The following is a 16,678-nucleotide window of genomic DNA, read 5'->3' as shown; positions in this document are numbered from 1 at the left end:
GTCCAATGTGGACACTTTTTGGGGAAGCCCTAGTTTTGACGTAATTAAAGGATTAAGACACGCCAATGTATTCTGCCATGAAGCCAACACGGCGAAAATAAGTCCCTCGGGAAAAAAAAAGTGTGACGGTCTCAAGCTACCAATCCACTTGTGGACAATCGAGGAACCTTCTGCCGTCACGCCTAGATGTGGACACTTTTTTCAAACCCTCAGTACTAATGGATATTTTACGGTAAGCAGACGGAATGTATAGCTTTAATGGAGGGCATCGAGTTTGCAGGTTAAGCCAACTTTAAGAGTAGGTGTCCCGCAATTCTGGGAAAAGTTTCAACTTTTCTTTAGAGGGTGACCGACCTCGGTGGCTCAGTCGATAGCGTGTTCGCGATCTTCTGTTCCCGGAATCGCGGGTTCGAACCCGGCCGAGGACGCCAGCAACTTGGTGGCAGGGTACAAGTTGCTTAGACACGACGTCTTCCGCGAGGGACGTAAAATACGGGGTGCCGTGTGATGAGCTTTCATCGCACGTTAAAGAACCCTCAGGTAGGCAAAAGCAATCCACAGACCGACCGCTGTGGCGTCGCTCATGGTCTCAGTTGTCTCGCGACGTAAACACCCAATTATTATTATTACTTTAGAGGGTGACAAATCCGTTGGTGACCCACGGAAACGCTTCCACATACATGCACTGGAATCCTGTACGTAATGCAGAAACAATAGCTTACAGTAGGAGGCACGAGGTAACCACGGCACATGTATTTTTGAGGGTGTGTTCACAAACATTTGAAATAACGCGGGCGACCGACTATGTGGTGCGACACAGAAACGTGATTCAACGCGCCCTCTTTCTACTTGGCCAGCGGCGATATCGGCGAACGGCCTGCTCAGTTGATTTGTTCTGAATAAATTTTAATTTCAGATTCTCATTCAATTTTCACTGGCAATATTTTTCGATACAATGAATTCTGGAATTTCATTTGTTTGAATTGAACCAGCTAATCGGTTTAGTCCATTTTTTACACAGACGCACGGCGTTCTTTCTAATTCACATTCAAATTCAATTTATTCCAGTAAAGTGGGGAGCTGGGGCAAAAAAGCTGCTGTCGCAGACGCGTTGACATTTTGCACACACTGCATATACAGTACCCATGAAAAACACAGTTATACAGCAATTACAGTGCAGAAAGGTGCAAACAACTAATATGATGCATTACACAAGTGTGTAGGAATAATAATGCTTGCAAGGAAACGCTGGCGTAGCAAAAAGAAATAGAAAGGCATTAATTTGCGAGATATACTCACGAATCAGCAAATAAAGTTTGGATATGTTTCTTCGCAGGCATGGTGGATGACAGAGAAAAGCCGGTTCAGTAATCGCGGCAATAACACCGCTAAGCTTTCCTCTCCATATGATGTGCGCGTGCTAGGACAATACCACACATTGTCACGTCTACTATTGTAGCGTTTGGTCTTTGGCAAAAGCCTGACCGTGTAGAGGAACGCATGGTTTTTGTTCCTGAGAGACGCACGGTACATGCGGAGTAATCTGTATATCTGAAAAAGTTGGCCAGTGGGACTATGCCGTATTGGTGAAATAAGTTTTGAGTTGTTTGGCGTCCATCAATGTTCCGGATAGCGCGTATACATCGTTTTTGTATGGTCTGTATCATGTAAATGTTCGACAAGGTAGTGCTTCCCCGGAGAAGGTGGCAGTAGTTAAGCAACGGTAGGAGAAGTGCATTATATAAAGTGATTTTTACTTTCCATGGAATAATGTCTTTTAACCAGTGATGGCCAGTAGTTAACTACATGTAGTTAAACTACTAGTTAAACTACTTGATTGTAGTTAAAAAGTAGTTATCAACTACTAGTTAAACTATTATTTTGAGTAGTTAACTACAGTAGTTAGGTTACTGCAGGCGCCAACTACTTCTGATTTTGCCGCAAGCTTTATGGCACGATTGTGCTTCCGACTTTTACCTTGAGCTACTTGTTTGATGAGAACGGAGGTGCAGAGCAATTGTGTTGTGCATGTGTCCTAAATCTTCACTTTTAATGCTTTAAAACAGGTTGCTTGACAAACAATGTTTAAAACTCTGTTCGAAATATCAACTATAACAACTTCGAAATATATGTTATCAACAACTATGTCGATATGGCAATTCCCCAAGAAGTTGGGAACTGCGGCTTTGGACTTCTTCTTTGCGATGGAAATAACTGCCTTGGTTTTTGTCGGGTTTATTCGAAGTGAATTGTTCTCGGCCCATTTATTTATTTCAACTAATATACCATTTCCCTCTTTTATTACTTCCTCAGGGGTCCGTCCTGCGATAAGTATTATCGTGTCGCCAGCGTACAGAAGGAATTTTTCGTGTTAGATATCTTAACTATGCCGCTAACATACAAATTGAATCAATGGTCCGACAACGCTACCTTGTGGCATCTCCGCGGATATGCTAAGCGCCTCAGACACGGCTCATCCGTGCACTACTTGCTGCGTTCTATTCTGTAAGTATGCCGCGATCAGACTGAATGGCAGTGATGGCCAGTAGTTAACTACATGTAGTTAAACTACTAGTTAAACTACCTGATTGTAGTTAAAAAGTAGTTATCAACTACTTGCAGAAATGTAGTGGCAACTACTAGTTAAACTACTATTTTAAGTAGTTAACTACAGTAGTTAGGTTACTGAAGGCGCCAACTACTTCCGATTTTGCCGTAACCTTTACGGCACGATTGTGCTTCCGACTTTTACCTTGAGCTACTTGTTTGATGAGAACGGAGGTGCAGAGCAGTTGTGTCGTGCATGTGTCCTAAATCTTCACTTTTAATGCTTTAAAACAGGTTGCTTGACAAACAATGTTTAAAACTCTGTTCGAAATATCGGCGGCTTCTGTCCTGAGGCAACTCCCTTTCTAATGTTTAAAACAGGTTGTTGAACGTACACCATCGCTGATCTGTTCTGTTTCCCACCACTGTACTACCGCACATGCTTTGTCTGTTTTTTTTTTGCTTTTTTTTTTGTAATGTCCGCAGTTTGATTCCAAAGCGTAAGGATTTGTGTAGTTTGTTGTAATCCTGTGAATGTGACCCTGTTGCACTTACTGAAACTTGGTTATCGCCAGATATAAGAGACAGTGAGCTGTTACCAGAGTGTCCTGGCTTTACCTTCTATCGCTGTGATCGCGTAAATAGACGAGGAGGTGGTGTTTGACTCGTCGTTAAAAACTGTTTTAAATCATATGCTGTTCATTGTACATTTCCTATCGAAGTAACGTGGGTATTGATTGACTGCGTCACGTGTAGATTAGTAGTTGGTGCATGCTATCGACCTCCCTCAAGCAATGCATTCATCTCAGAATTACACAAATCACTACATCATATATTTCACAAATTCCCAAATTCAAAGGTTATTCTTCTTGGTGATTTCAACTACCCCTCAATTAATTGGAGATCCACCTCAGCCTCTGGCAGTGAAGAACGTTCTTTCATTGATTTGTGTCATGTGTTTGACCTTCATCAGGTGGTTCATGAACCCACTCGTGTAACTCCCACCTCGTCAAACATCCTAGACCTAACCCTCACTAACGACTCAGATATAGTAGGTTCTGTATTTTCTCCATGCGCCTTGAGTGATCACAAAGTACTACACTTTACAATATCTGTCCCCAGCGTGCCCCGTCGTTCCTCGTGCAAACGCATAAGATTATACGATAAGGGTAACTACGACCAAATAAATTCTGAATTATCCAATTACTTGGCTAACTTTCTCGCTAATTTTGAAGTACGGACAGTCGAGGAAAACTGGTATTTATACAAATCCAACATTAATGCACTTATTGAAGCCTATATACCCTCCATTATCATCAAGACACATTGTCATGCCCCATGGTACAATCATGAAATCAAACTGCTCGCCCGTAAAAAGAAACGTCTGTACAGGCTTGCTAAGCGCTGTAAGTCTGCATCATCACTGCTAAAATATCAATTGTGCGCCCGGAAATAAAAACCATTGGTGACTTCTTCAAAACGCATGTTCTATAGCGAGGGCCTCGTTAACCTCTTGAAGCACAACCCCAAAGCATTCTACAAAGCTATAAACCCAAAATCTCCATCGGCAAACATCCAACTGAAAGATCGTGATGGTAATTTTGTTAGAGATAACCAATGTTCTCTTATCTTCAATAACGCATTTGCAAGCGTGTTCACCAACGACGACACAACTCCCCCTGCCGCGCCTACCACATCCATCTTCAATAGCATGTCACCGATAGCGATATCTCCTGCTGGTATTGAAAAGGTTATCTCTTCCATCAAGGTTTCCTCCTCTGCTGGTTTCGATGGAATAAACAGCAAAATTCTTAAAAACACAAAGGCTCACTCGAGCAGATTTCTCGCTGCAATATTCCAACAATAACTTAATAGTTCATAGATTGGTAGAAATCCAGCGAACCGGTACAGATGTAGGAAGGGAGTTGCCTCATGACAGAAGCCGCCGATATTCCGAACAGAGACTGTTCTTCTTCAGGGCACCGTCCTCATCATTGGCATGGTTTAAAGGGACAATTCGCATGAACCTTTAAACACGTCACACCTAACCCTTTATATACTATGCCAATGATGAGGACGGTGTCCAGAAAAAGAACAGTCTCTGTTACAGTGTCTGTCGGCGGCTTCTCTCCTGAGGCAACTCCCTTCCTACTTAATAGTTCAGTTCTGCCAGAAGACTGGCGTCGGGGAATGATAACACCGGTGCATAAAAGTGGTGTCACTCATTCACCGTTGAACTATAGACCAATCTCCGTTACCGGCGTCCCCTGCAAAATCATGGAACACATTATATATTCGCAGGTAATCAACTTCCCAGAGTCAAATGCTTACTTTTCCCCCTGCCAGCATGGCTTCCGTAAAAATTTCTCACAACTAGCTGGTTTTATCCACGACCTCCACTCAAATATGGACAGTTCTACTCAAACAGATGCCGTGTTCCTGGACTTTGCTAAAGCCTTTGATTCTGTACCGCACGCTAAATTAATGGTTAAACTCTCACAACTAGGCCTTGATGCACATGTTCTCTCCTCGATTCATATGTTCTTAACTGACCGCCTCCAGTCCACTTTCGTGAACAACCATTCCTCGTCCTTTTGTCACGTATCATCTGGTGTCCCCCAGGGTATGGCCTTTGTGGTATGTGAATAAATAAATAAATAATGCTTGTCTAGTGAAGCCTCATTTGCTGTGAAATAATTCTGCAATTTAGTTTATCGCGTAGGCACAAAAAAAATTTCGCCGCAAGCTTTGTATTTGACGATCGTAGCAATGGCTTGAGCCAAAGTTTATCATTGCTTGTGATTCATATTTAGGTGTCCATGAACACTACAACGGATTGGTGTTGATGGACAACGTTAAGTAGTTATAGATGTAGTTAAACTACATTGCAGTAGTTAAAGAAGTAGTTTTAACTACTCCCCTGAAAAGTAGTTGAACTACTAGTTAAACTACTCAATCGCAAAGTAGTTAGTGGCCATCACTGCTGAATGGTAGGCCCCGCACTCCGTAGTGCTCTAGTTTTGACAGCAGAATGCTATGGTTGACAAGGTCAAAGGCCTTGGAATAATCTAAAAAAAAATGAGTAGTGTTATTTGTTTGTTTTCTATGTTAGTTATAATTGCATCCTTTGCATGTAAGAGTGAGAGCTCTGTCGAATGCCATGGTCTAAAGCCTAATTGTTGCTGTTTTATGTTTATCTAGAAATAAAACCAGAAGTGCGTGGGTTAGTTTTTCTAGAACATTTGATCATTTTAATCATATCATTACTTAGTTTAAGAATGATGCTGTACCGTTGGTCACCATCACGCTCTTTCCTTCAGGAACTGGATTCTCACTTTTTGTATTACCGGCCATGCGACATGTTGGATCCCATTAAATCAATTGGAAAGCAGTTCCTCATTGATACACGGGTCAATTCCTCTAACTGGCTTCGCATGGCTTCTATTTATGCACTATCTAATACACAACGTGTTGGGTCTCATTAAATCAATTGGAAATCAGCGTTTTTCACTGACGCCCATTAAACGAATTTGTTCAATTGGTATTGGTTCCTAACGCCGTGGATGTGATCTTCGCCACACGACACGACGGAGCTCGGTTTCGCGAAGGCAGCTTTCCGGCTTAACTTCCAAATCAGCCAATGAGAAATAGTTGGCTTGTATATGTTGAACGAGCTGCGAGTCTGATTTTTCATTGAAATTCATTAAAATTGCGGGGCAAAGGAAATGAGATGATGTCTGTGCGATTTCCAGCAGGGAGTTTGGGACGTCACGCATGAGAGCGTAGCTATAATTGACTTCGCTGACTAAGAAATGAGACCTACTGGGGACCTTCCATGCCATACAAGCCCAGAAGTTACCGGGAAAAATCGAAGCCCTCCTCCTTCGACCTCCTGTTCCTGGATTGGACCTTCTACTTTTTACTGGTCCAATTCCGCCGCCATTGGTGAATACGAATGCTGTTGAGGAGTGGCCGAAGCAAATCCTTCCCATAGTTGAGGTAGCTTGTAAATGGTGCCACTAGTTAGCTGAAGAACTAGCTAGCCATCAGAGGGAGTCAGAAGGCGCCCTCATTTATTTCCACTGTCATCGCGCTCAAGTCGTGCGTACGTCCTTCTGTCCAGGAATTGCGAAACATGCCTATCCGACTTAAAACGACGAGATTAAATTATACTGCGAAGGAAGGAAGCGTAAATTAGGAACATGCAGTACCCGCGGCACAAATGTCAAAGAATTAATACTGTGCTGGCAGAGCGGTCTGTTCCTTTAAATTCCGTTTCCTCTGTATTTTTTTCAGTTCCCGCCTACAGGGCCCTGCCTCCCTCCACGCTTCCCCCACTCTTCCATTTCTAATCAACAGTGTGAGTAGCCACCACCACATGGGTCTCGGAAAATGTTGTTGACACAAGGTGATATAAATGTTACTTTAGCCGTGCGTTTTTCTACAATGGTAGCAACAGCTTCGTCTTGCAAGGAACACCCTAGCGACCTAGCGGCGCTTAGGAGACATAGAGGGCGAGATGGTTATCTTGCTCGTTTTACAACGCTGTGCGTGGTAAGTCCAGTGGTCTCAACCGTATGCGCGGGGTTGAACCGCTGTGAACAGGCAGTAACGGGGAGATGAACCTTCCTTCCAGCACCGTGTACCGGAGATTCCTGGTCAAACGAAACACCAGGTGCTCCACGTCACCCACAGTCGTACACACACACAGCATGTCGCTACACAACAAGGATGACTCACCAATTCACTCAATTTACTCCCAATTATTGCGTTGGTTTAGGACTCTTAAAGAACCTTCCACACGTGTCAGCCGACGGGTCCTTAGTCAACACGAACTGCATAGCACTGTCAAATTGAGGCGTGGTCGGTAGTCGTCGGATATAGATGCCCTGTCACGGTGTGTACTTTCTCACGATGGGAATCAAAAGGATATGTTGCGTGACGACGAAGTGATAACCGTTCTATGTAACCTCATAAAGGCATGATTAGTCACGAAAAGTTAGAACGCCCGTGCATGTTGGCAATGACATGTGTTCTTGACAGTATCTGCTGCACGAACGGTTAAAGAGAAAGGATCTTTCTGTGAGGACGCTTCCTGGGCTTAGGAAGAACTCGTGATTGTTATTCTTGAAGCGAAAGCCTTCCCCACTAAACAACTCGTCAGCCTCCACACTTACTGTCCAAATTTAACGTGCCGGCATCGATGGGACCTTTCCCGCTTTGTGGTTCCGGATATCGCTCAGTCGTAGGGACAATACGTCACTGCAACTAGTGTGTCGAAGTAAACACCTCTCCATCAGGGTAAAGTAACCGACTAAGCAACAAAGGGACAACTAACCGAATGTAATCTGACATTAAAGACGCGAAACCAGCGTGCCATGGCATGACTCGTAACGTCATAAAATCGAGATCGCAAACAGAGCTCAGTGTTTTAGTTGGTTACTCTCGAATGATGATTAAAAGCGTTAAAACCCCAATGCCGGGGAGCTAAAAGAACAGACTCAAACACATACACTGACAGGCACTGCAGATTTGTATCGGTCCTTTTAATGCTTTTAATTATGAATCCAGAAAACGGAACAGCCCAATTTTTAACATTTTTTGGTTACACTACTTATTCTTGAATGGTACTCCGTAGATCGGTAAGGTTCAAGCGTAGTGTTAGTCGTAACAGTTTCGCCAGAATCGGTATCTAATCAGCTAGTATCATAGTATAATTACTACGTACGTATCCTGTTTACCGAGAGCGCATTCATGCACAAAGCGCCTACAATGGCTCGTCACCGTTGGTCTGGTTTCTCCTAACACACTGCAAGCAACATAGAAAAAATGTTTACTTAATTTTCCGTCAGAGCACGCACTCATCTTCTGTCCACCAGTAGGGAAAAAACACGCTAGGACCACCGTTAGTAACACGTTTGATCTTTTCGCCATGCTAGCTGAACGTCAAATATTTTCCTGCTCTGTTTGAGCTGCGCAGCGTAGAACAATGCCGGACCATGGAAGGAATGCGTACCTCCATGTGTATATTCCCTGTTTGCTCAGCCGTGTCACTAAGCAGGGTAAACGAGAGCATGCAGAAGCGCCATAGGGCTCACTATTTTCCTCCTGAAAACATGTGAACAAACAAGTCCTCAACAAAGCAACCTCCTTTCCTTAACGAAGGGATAAAGCGAAATATAACCACAATGTTTCAAGATTGTATCGTGTACCATCACTTGGCTGTGTGACCACACACCACGAGTCGTCACCTCTCCGTTCTTCATAATTTTCGCACCAATTAATATTTAACACTTCTAGAAACTGAAAGGTGCCGACATTCGCCGAGGAAAAGTTGGAGCGGGTCCCGGATGCGTATTTCAAAACCCTGACCGATACAGAAGAGCGGCGGCGGCGGCGGCAGAAAACCCTGAAAACCCGATGCCGATATGTCGCGTTAGCGCAGGACGCTGCTGACATAATGGCGGCTGTATGCGGTGTTACGTTTTGTGGTGTTCGGTTGGGACAGATGGGTTGAGCGAAAGGAAACAGATAGATTTAGCTTGCTGGTTGACGTGCCTTGAGATTACGCGTTAAGTAACGCGCAAGTTCTTCAAACATTTATGCTCCTTGTGTTTGAAAGCGTGAGTCCGCAGAGAGCCGGTGTTTTCAGTGTATGAGAGCGATGTTGTGCTGCTGTTTGGGTGGTCGTTGCCATTAATACACGGCATGGAAGTTGAAAATGTTCGAAAGTAAAAGTGGGACAGAAACTGAAAATGGGTCCTTGCGGCGTCTAGAGAAGTTTGAAGTGAATCTGCAAAAGCAAAGGCGCCGTACTGAAGTCTGTGCGTAGTGCATGCACAAATACTGTGTGTGTGGTTCCGACTAGAGTCACTCTCACGTTTTCAGGTTATATTCCTTTTATCTTTTTTTTTCTCGCAGAGAAAGTTGCATGTAGTGGTCTTGAGTGTCAGATCCAAATAATGTGCATCCAGTTTAGTTCATGACTGAAACGTGATCGAATTCAGGGCGATACTTGGTTTAACACGAACTCTTCAGACTCTGGGGTGGAATCGGGTATAACAGGTAATAAGGCTGTATTTATGGTGCATTTCAGTGCACTTCACATATCCTTCTAACCTATATTTATAAGCTTTTATGACCATAGTGTTGATACAGCTTACTTTTGTGGTTACATGTTGGCAAAAAGTCGTGTACGTCGTTTATGTTGTGGATAAATGTACACAGCATTACAAAGATAGTACACAGGTTTTTATATTGTTATAATCTGTGCACAATATAGGTGAATTCAGTGTTTCTGACTGCTAACGGGGAACTGTGGCCTAAACTTGAGAAAATATTATGCATAATATCCACATGCATACCTAAAGATAGCAAGTGCACCAAATAGCAAGACTAAACTGAATGAAAAGCATACTTCTACAAACGCTACCAGTAAAAGCAAAAACAGTAATCAAGTCAGTGTCACTGTATTGGTCATCTTATGATGAGGAATGGCATTCACATTGTTTGTTTTCTGGAGAGAGAAGGGATGCTTCGAGTTGGAACATATAGGTATAGTTGGGAAACTCGGCGCCTGAGGCGGCCCCTTTTCATTGGCTCTCCGCGGAATGGCGCTGACTGCGCTTTGAGATCGAGGTCGGCTTTGAGATCGAGGTCGGCGGCTTACCAGCTCCCGTGGCTCAGTGGTTAGCGTGCTAGCCATGTCACGTCGAGACTGGGAGGTACCGGGGTTCGAATCCCGGTGCCGGCTGTGCTGTCTGGGGTTTTTCCTGGGTTTTCCTCAGACGCTTTCAGACATATGTCGGCACAGTTCCCCTAGAAGTCGGCCCAGGACGCACATTTCCCATGGCGTCAGTCGTGACGTTGCCCACATACGTGAGGCCGACAACGGCAAGCCCTTTCAACATCACCACCATCACCACCACCAGGTCGGCGGCTTATCGTAGTCACTGCTTACGGAGCTGCGTCGTATGGAGCGAGTTTTGTTTCGGCAGTTTTGATTTCTTCCTGTATGAAGGTAACGGTGTCGTAGTACCATGCCGGAAGAAAACGCACAAACCCGCAAAGAAAATCGCCCTACTCAGTGAAAAACCTCAAGAAGAAGGTCATTCGAGCAACTGTATTCAGAGAGAAGGCGAAAAAGGAACTTGGGGAACTTCGATGTGACTTGTCGAACGTTTCAGAGAGTGCCATGGCCAACGCCTTGAAGGACCTCCCACAAGCGCAGCAGCTTGCCTTTCGTGCAGCAGTGCAGGGACTAAAAGCGAAATCTTCAAGAGGTAAACGATACGAATCTGAATGGCTTGTGCACTGCCTCCTATTAAGGATATCAAGCCCTCTCTCCCCACGAAAGATCTTCCCCGTGGTATGCAGACAATGCTCCATCGATTACGCACAGGATCTGCGTTCACGAACTCTCAACTGTGCAAGATCGGCTCCAGGGAGGATTCCAGTTGCGGACACTGTAATCATCCGGAGACAATTGCGCATATCCTGACAGAATGCCGTGCATACCATGCCATGCGGGAAACCCATCTTCCCCACGCCAGGCCTGGTATACTGACGGACGTCCTCTTCCCCGAAGGTTCTTGTGCGGAACGACTTTCAAAAACTCGCGGCCTCGTGCGCTTTCTCCAAGCAACGGGCCTAGCGGAGAGACCACTCTAGTGCACCTCTCACCTACAGTGTGCTTCCGTCCCATCAGTACCGGTCATCCTGCTTCTACATCACTTTGAAGTCCTCAACTCCCCTTTCTCCCACCTTCGGTTCCTTTTTTTTTTTTTTTGCTATAGTCGTGACGATGCCCACTTGAGTGCGGCCAACAACGGCAAGCTACCTCGACACCCCCCCCCCCCCCCCCTATCAAGCCCTAGTCCTTGCAAATCAATGACCAAGATGGACATTTTGCCACTCCCAAGCACCACAATGTTGAATTAAATTATTAAATTGCTTAAATTAAATTAAATTAAATTAAATTGCTAAAATTAAAATGCTTGCGAACTATTACTTCGTAGGAGCAGGCATGAGCGGCTGATGTCCGCTCTCTATGCGTAAACACGCACAGGAGCATATGCGCACTTGCCATCTCCCGGGAGTTTCTTTTTTTTGATTGCGTGTTAGCGCCGCGAAGCAACTGTGGCTACGAGCGGCATACAGATGTGGACAGACGGAGAGAGGACAGCAGGAAGGAGTGCGGGACAGGGGGATTAGTATGCGTCCTGGGCCGGCTTCAGGGGGAACTGTGCCGACATTTGTCTGGAAAGTCTTCGGAAAACCCAGGGAAAACCTCACACAGCATAGCCGCCGGTAGGATTCGAACCCACCACCTCCCAGTCTACAGCACGACCTTGGTTACCACCAACGAGCGGACTCTCCCGGGAGGTACGAGCGCTTTTTTTTTTTTTTGATTGGGTGTTAGCGCCGCGAAGCAACTGTGGCTATGAGCGACGTACAGATGTGGACAGACGGAGAGAGGATAGCAGGAAGGAGTGGGGGACAGGGGGGTTAGTATGCGTCCTGGGCCGACTTCAGGGGGAACTGTGCCGACATTCGTCTGGAAAGTCTTCGGAAAACCCAGGGAAAACCTCAGACAGAACAGCCGGCGGTAGGATTCGAACCCACCACCTCCCAGTCTTCAGCACGACCTTGGTTACCACCAACGAGCGGACTCTCCCGGGAGGTACGAGCGCTTAATTCCCGCTATAATATAATGAAAATTTCGTGACCGCGATCTGCTACGTATTCCATTCGAGCAATGAATTGCTTGAAAAGACCTACTCCGGCAATAATTGTCCGCTATGCCTGTACTTTGCATTCGGAAATGTCGCGATCCGCGCCATCGAACACACGGAGCGAGCAGACGACATGCGGAGAGTCGATCCTGAAGCCGTCGCAGCGCCATCCAACGGGAGCCAATAGCAACGGGCCGCCGCGTCACTAAGGGGAGGCCGCGCGCTTTCCCAACTGACCCTTTCTATAAACGTCGGGTATAGCTACTTCTGTCTCACTTGATATCAACCAACCGGAACTGACCAATTTTGTCACATATTTATTCCTGAAATGTTTATTTTCTCATTCGAACTGCACGAACTGAACGCAAGTATTAGTTACTTTACTTGTTTTAGATTAGTTCACTACTACGCAGCTCAACAAGACATTACTTTGGTAACTTCATGACTTAGCAATTGCACGTTCCATGAGGAATATAGAAATCGCCATTAGTGGTGTAAATTATGTTATCTGGTTTTATTTTTCACTCTGTATCCCATGGCTGTAATAGTCTCTGTGTCTCATGGTCAACTCTCATCTCTGCTCATGACTGTGATGGTAATTGACAAAGAGACAAAAGTGGTGATCACCTCAGGACGAAAGATCATCAGTTTCACCCGTTACGTGTTTATGCAATACCTCATGCACATACCAGATTCACCACGGAATTGTTCATTGGAGACAACCATTGACCATTACCAATCATAACTAGAATGGTAGCTCCAGAAAAACATGTATAAGTTAATTTGGTTAGTAAGAGTGAGAGAGAGAGATTATGCGTTTAATGGCACAAACGCAAGAAAGACCAAAGAGCGCCAAAAGTATGGTGAGTGTGTGGAAGATGATTATGGGAGAGATGATATGGGCCAGAGAGAGAGGACGATAACAACAACAAGTGATAATAACAAGTGAGTGTGGTGGTTAAAAGTTATCTACAGGTATCAGCGATGAGATGATTCAGGATGAGAGATTTACATGAGGAGTCGGGTGATAAAGGGTAAAGGCGGAGCAATGCTGAACATCTACATCTGACTAAGTAACCCACACATGGTCAAAACTGGATAACATTATCAAACGGCACAAGAGGACTGTCGCCCAGTAGAAGGGCTGGGTGGAGTGCAACATGGTATCGGTAGAGTGCGATGTAATACTGTTGGCCTTGGTGTTCGAAGTGAGGGCACGATGCCAGTCCGTGCCAGACAGTCAAGCTGTCAACGCAGTGCACGCAAGCTGTCGGATCCTGACCTCTGAGTAGGTGGTAAGAATAGTGACAAGATGTATTTGACGCGGTCATGCGATGCCTACAACTTGCTTTTCATGTTTGGCTGGGGCCACTGGTGGTTGGGTATTACTGGGAGCCCTCTATTTTGTCAACTAACACATGACAGGTTGTTCTTGTTTTTGTTATTTAGGAAAGCTGTCATACAATGGTTCCTACAAGGGGAAATATAGCAGACATAGAAACTTGTTAACTTATCAAACCAAGACAGGAAGGTGTCTAGGTTCACATGTTTACTGGTCAAGGCAAGGGAGTGGGTTAACTTTAAAAAAGTCCAGTGCCAATGTTTGCATCCACTTGACCCAATCTTGATCATACCCACACCATCACATGCAGTATGTATGTATGCACATAAATTAAGCTTTAAGTACAACATGTTGCTCACAAATGCAAAGGCACTGCAGCTCTGTAAAAAACTAGCATGCTCTGCAAGGTTATGAAACAAAAGGGGCTCGATAGACAGCAGTGTCTTCAATGTAGTGAAGGTGTTGGTACTTTGGGCACCGAACACGAGGGATGCTGCCTTGGCGGCACTGGTGAAATTTGTTCCGAACTGTGGGATTCCTACAACCCCTTTTCTTATGATTATATGTGCATTATTCTGGGATAATTGTGAATAGTGGACTTGTAGTGAACATGGGGATAGTGGACTGTTAGTGAACATATGACTAGTGGACTTCGTAATAGCGAACATGTCCATAGCGAATAGCAAACTTTCGAGCAGAGCACATAAGCAGTATTTTTAGAGAGTGTGTGTGTGTGGGGGGGGGGGGGGGGGGCTGAAAGTTTATGTTAGGAGGAGCAGAACAAGTCTGGAGACAAGTTCAATTTCTCGTCTTTTTTTGGTTACAAGCAAACAAAAGGGATTATTTATTCATGTCACTAGAGTAATACTGCGATGTCGCACAGCAATGTCGTTTCCTCGAAAACCCCACATGTTGCAGGATAAATTACTTGCTTGGCCTTCATGCATGTCTTTGCAGTCGGACGGCATCAACGAAGTCCATATTTCCGTGTAGTACAAAAACATTACAACAGTATTTCCCATGTTTTTCCGTTAATAATGGCTTTTTAATATTTCAGTTTTCTGTGCACAAACAACATATCAATTAGGGTAGCATTTCGCTAGAGTTACAATTTTTATGCCATCCTAAATCTTTCAGGTGTTGCAAGCCCGCTTGTTCTGAGTAGTAAACATGTGCACCATATGGTCTACCTTTAAATACAACACTGACACAACATTTCGGAGGGCGACCAATCAAGCGCGGGCTGCGGATCCACTGATCGTCGATTTCAGACAACCGTGTCGCGAGCAGTACAGTACTATGGCTATCAGGTAACAATTGTGTTAGTGAGCTTCAGGACATGTCTTTAAGCGGGCCATCGTTGCACAAGAAAGAGTAAATATGTTGCGTTTTATGATGTCTTGTGCTAATGCTATACAAGCATAGCCCAGGCAAGTTCACGGCAGTTAATAAGATAGACCTCAAATAACGAACAAAAACTTGTCTGGTACCCGGTACATTTTAATGTAGGTATTCTCTCATTACTTCGAGCTAGGATAATTCATACTTTTGCATACTTCAGACAAATTTCATGTCGCCTCCATGTTTAGCCCACAGTTTTCAGTGTATTGAAAAGCTTATTAACTGAACGGCATTTTTGCCTAGTCAACATTTTTCATTTCATTGTGAAACACTGCTTCTAGCCGAAAATGGCTTCCGCATATTGCTGACGCCACCTCTTAAGACCTCCTTTGAACATAGCCCTCACCTCCAGATGCCTGTCTCCTAAAGGAGGCACCCCTACTGCTTGGGCTTTAGCTGACATCACACATTTAGTTTTCAGGTCTGACGTCTTAAGCTAGTAACCATCGACATGCTCGTTTTGAATATCTCTGCAGTTATTAACTTATGCCTGCTTTTTTGTGTCCCCACTCAAAAGAAAGGCTAAAGTTGTGAGCTGCACCATATATTTGGAGTAATATATGACAATTTGAAGGAAAATATGTAATGACCTGGGGTTTGAATTAATGAGTTTACTGTAATTTGGTGTTCTACACAACGTCCTGCAATTATGACCATACGAAAAAGTTGCATGCAGGCCAATCCATTTGTTTTGCTTCGTTATGCTGCTTCCTTCTGATTTGTTTATTGATGCCCCCAGGGCAGAGCATTGTGATGCTTGATGAGGTTTGGCAATTGCTTTTGTACCGCACCAGTTTTTGAAACACGCAAAAAATTTTTTGTAGAAGTTTGTTCTGCTTGTTCTGCGCAGACTGTCCTGCAAATCTTGTAGGTCATGGTTTGTGGTAAACAGGCCTCATCAATGGACGCACTCTGAAAACGACATGACAGGATGCAGTATTTTCCTGTTGTCTTCAACATTTGCCCATTGCTCAGGGTTGTTTAGCTTGCAGTTTGTCCACCAGCTTGCCTGCATTTATACTGTTCTATCAGTGATTGTAGGTCAAGTTATTGTCATGCAACCACATTATTGATGCAAGATGGAAATCACTGAAAAGGCTAGCCAGCCATCTTCTGGATTTCCGGCCCACGGCTCTATCGATTGAGCTACGCTAACGCACCTCCCCAGCGACTTCCAAGGGGCCGTCATCTGAAAGGACAAACCAGCCACTCTCTCACTCATCCTCCTTTAACTCTTACATTTTTGCTCACTCATACGCACATTCATATGACTGTATCGACGCAAGTGGCAACTGTTGAACATGAGAGAACTGATGTTCTGAGGCTGGAACACATTGAAAGGACAAATATATACATAAAAAGACATTGATACTGTCATGTATCCCGCTTCTAAGACCAGAGTGCACTTGTCTTTGCTATACTATCTGAAAGACAGATGAAGAAACACAATGTTGTAACACAATTGTGTTTAAGCTCATGTCTTGCCGTCACAGCAGCCATTTTGTTGAGTGAAATGATCAAGCCCACACATGCTCTGTTCGCGTTCAGTAATATAGCGAACCATATACAGGGTGTCCCAGCTAACTGCGAACATATTTATAAAAATATATGTACACTTTTTAAACTATGTACACTTTTGAACTATGTACACTTT

The sequence above is a fragment of the Ornithodoros turicata genome, chromosome 1 (genome assembly GCF_037126465.1).
Source record: "Ornithodoros turicata isolate Travis chromosome 1, ASM3712646v1, whole genome shotgun sequence".
Taxonomy (NCBI): domain Eukaryota; kingdom Metazoa; phylum Arthropoda; class Arachnida; order Ixodida; family Argasidae; genus Ornithodoros; species Ornithodoros turicata.
This window is presented reverse-complemented; position numbering follows the sequence as displayed.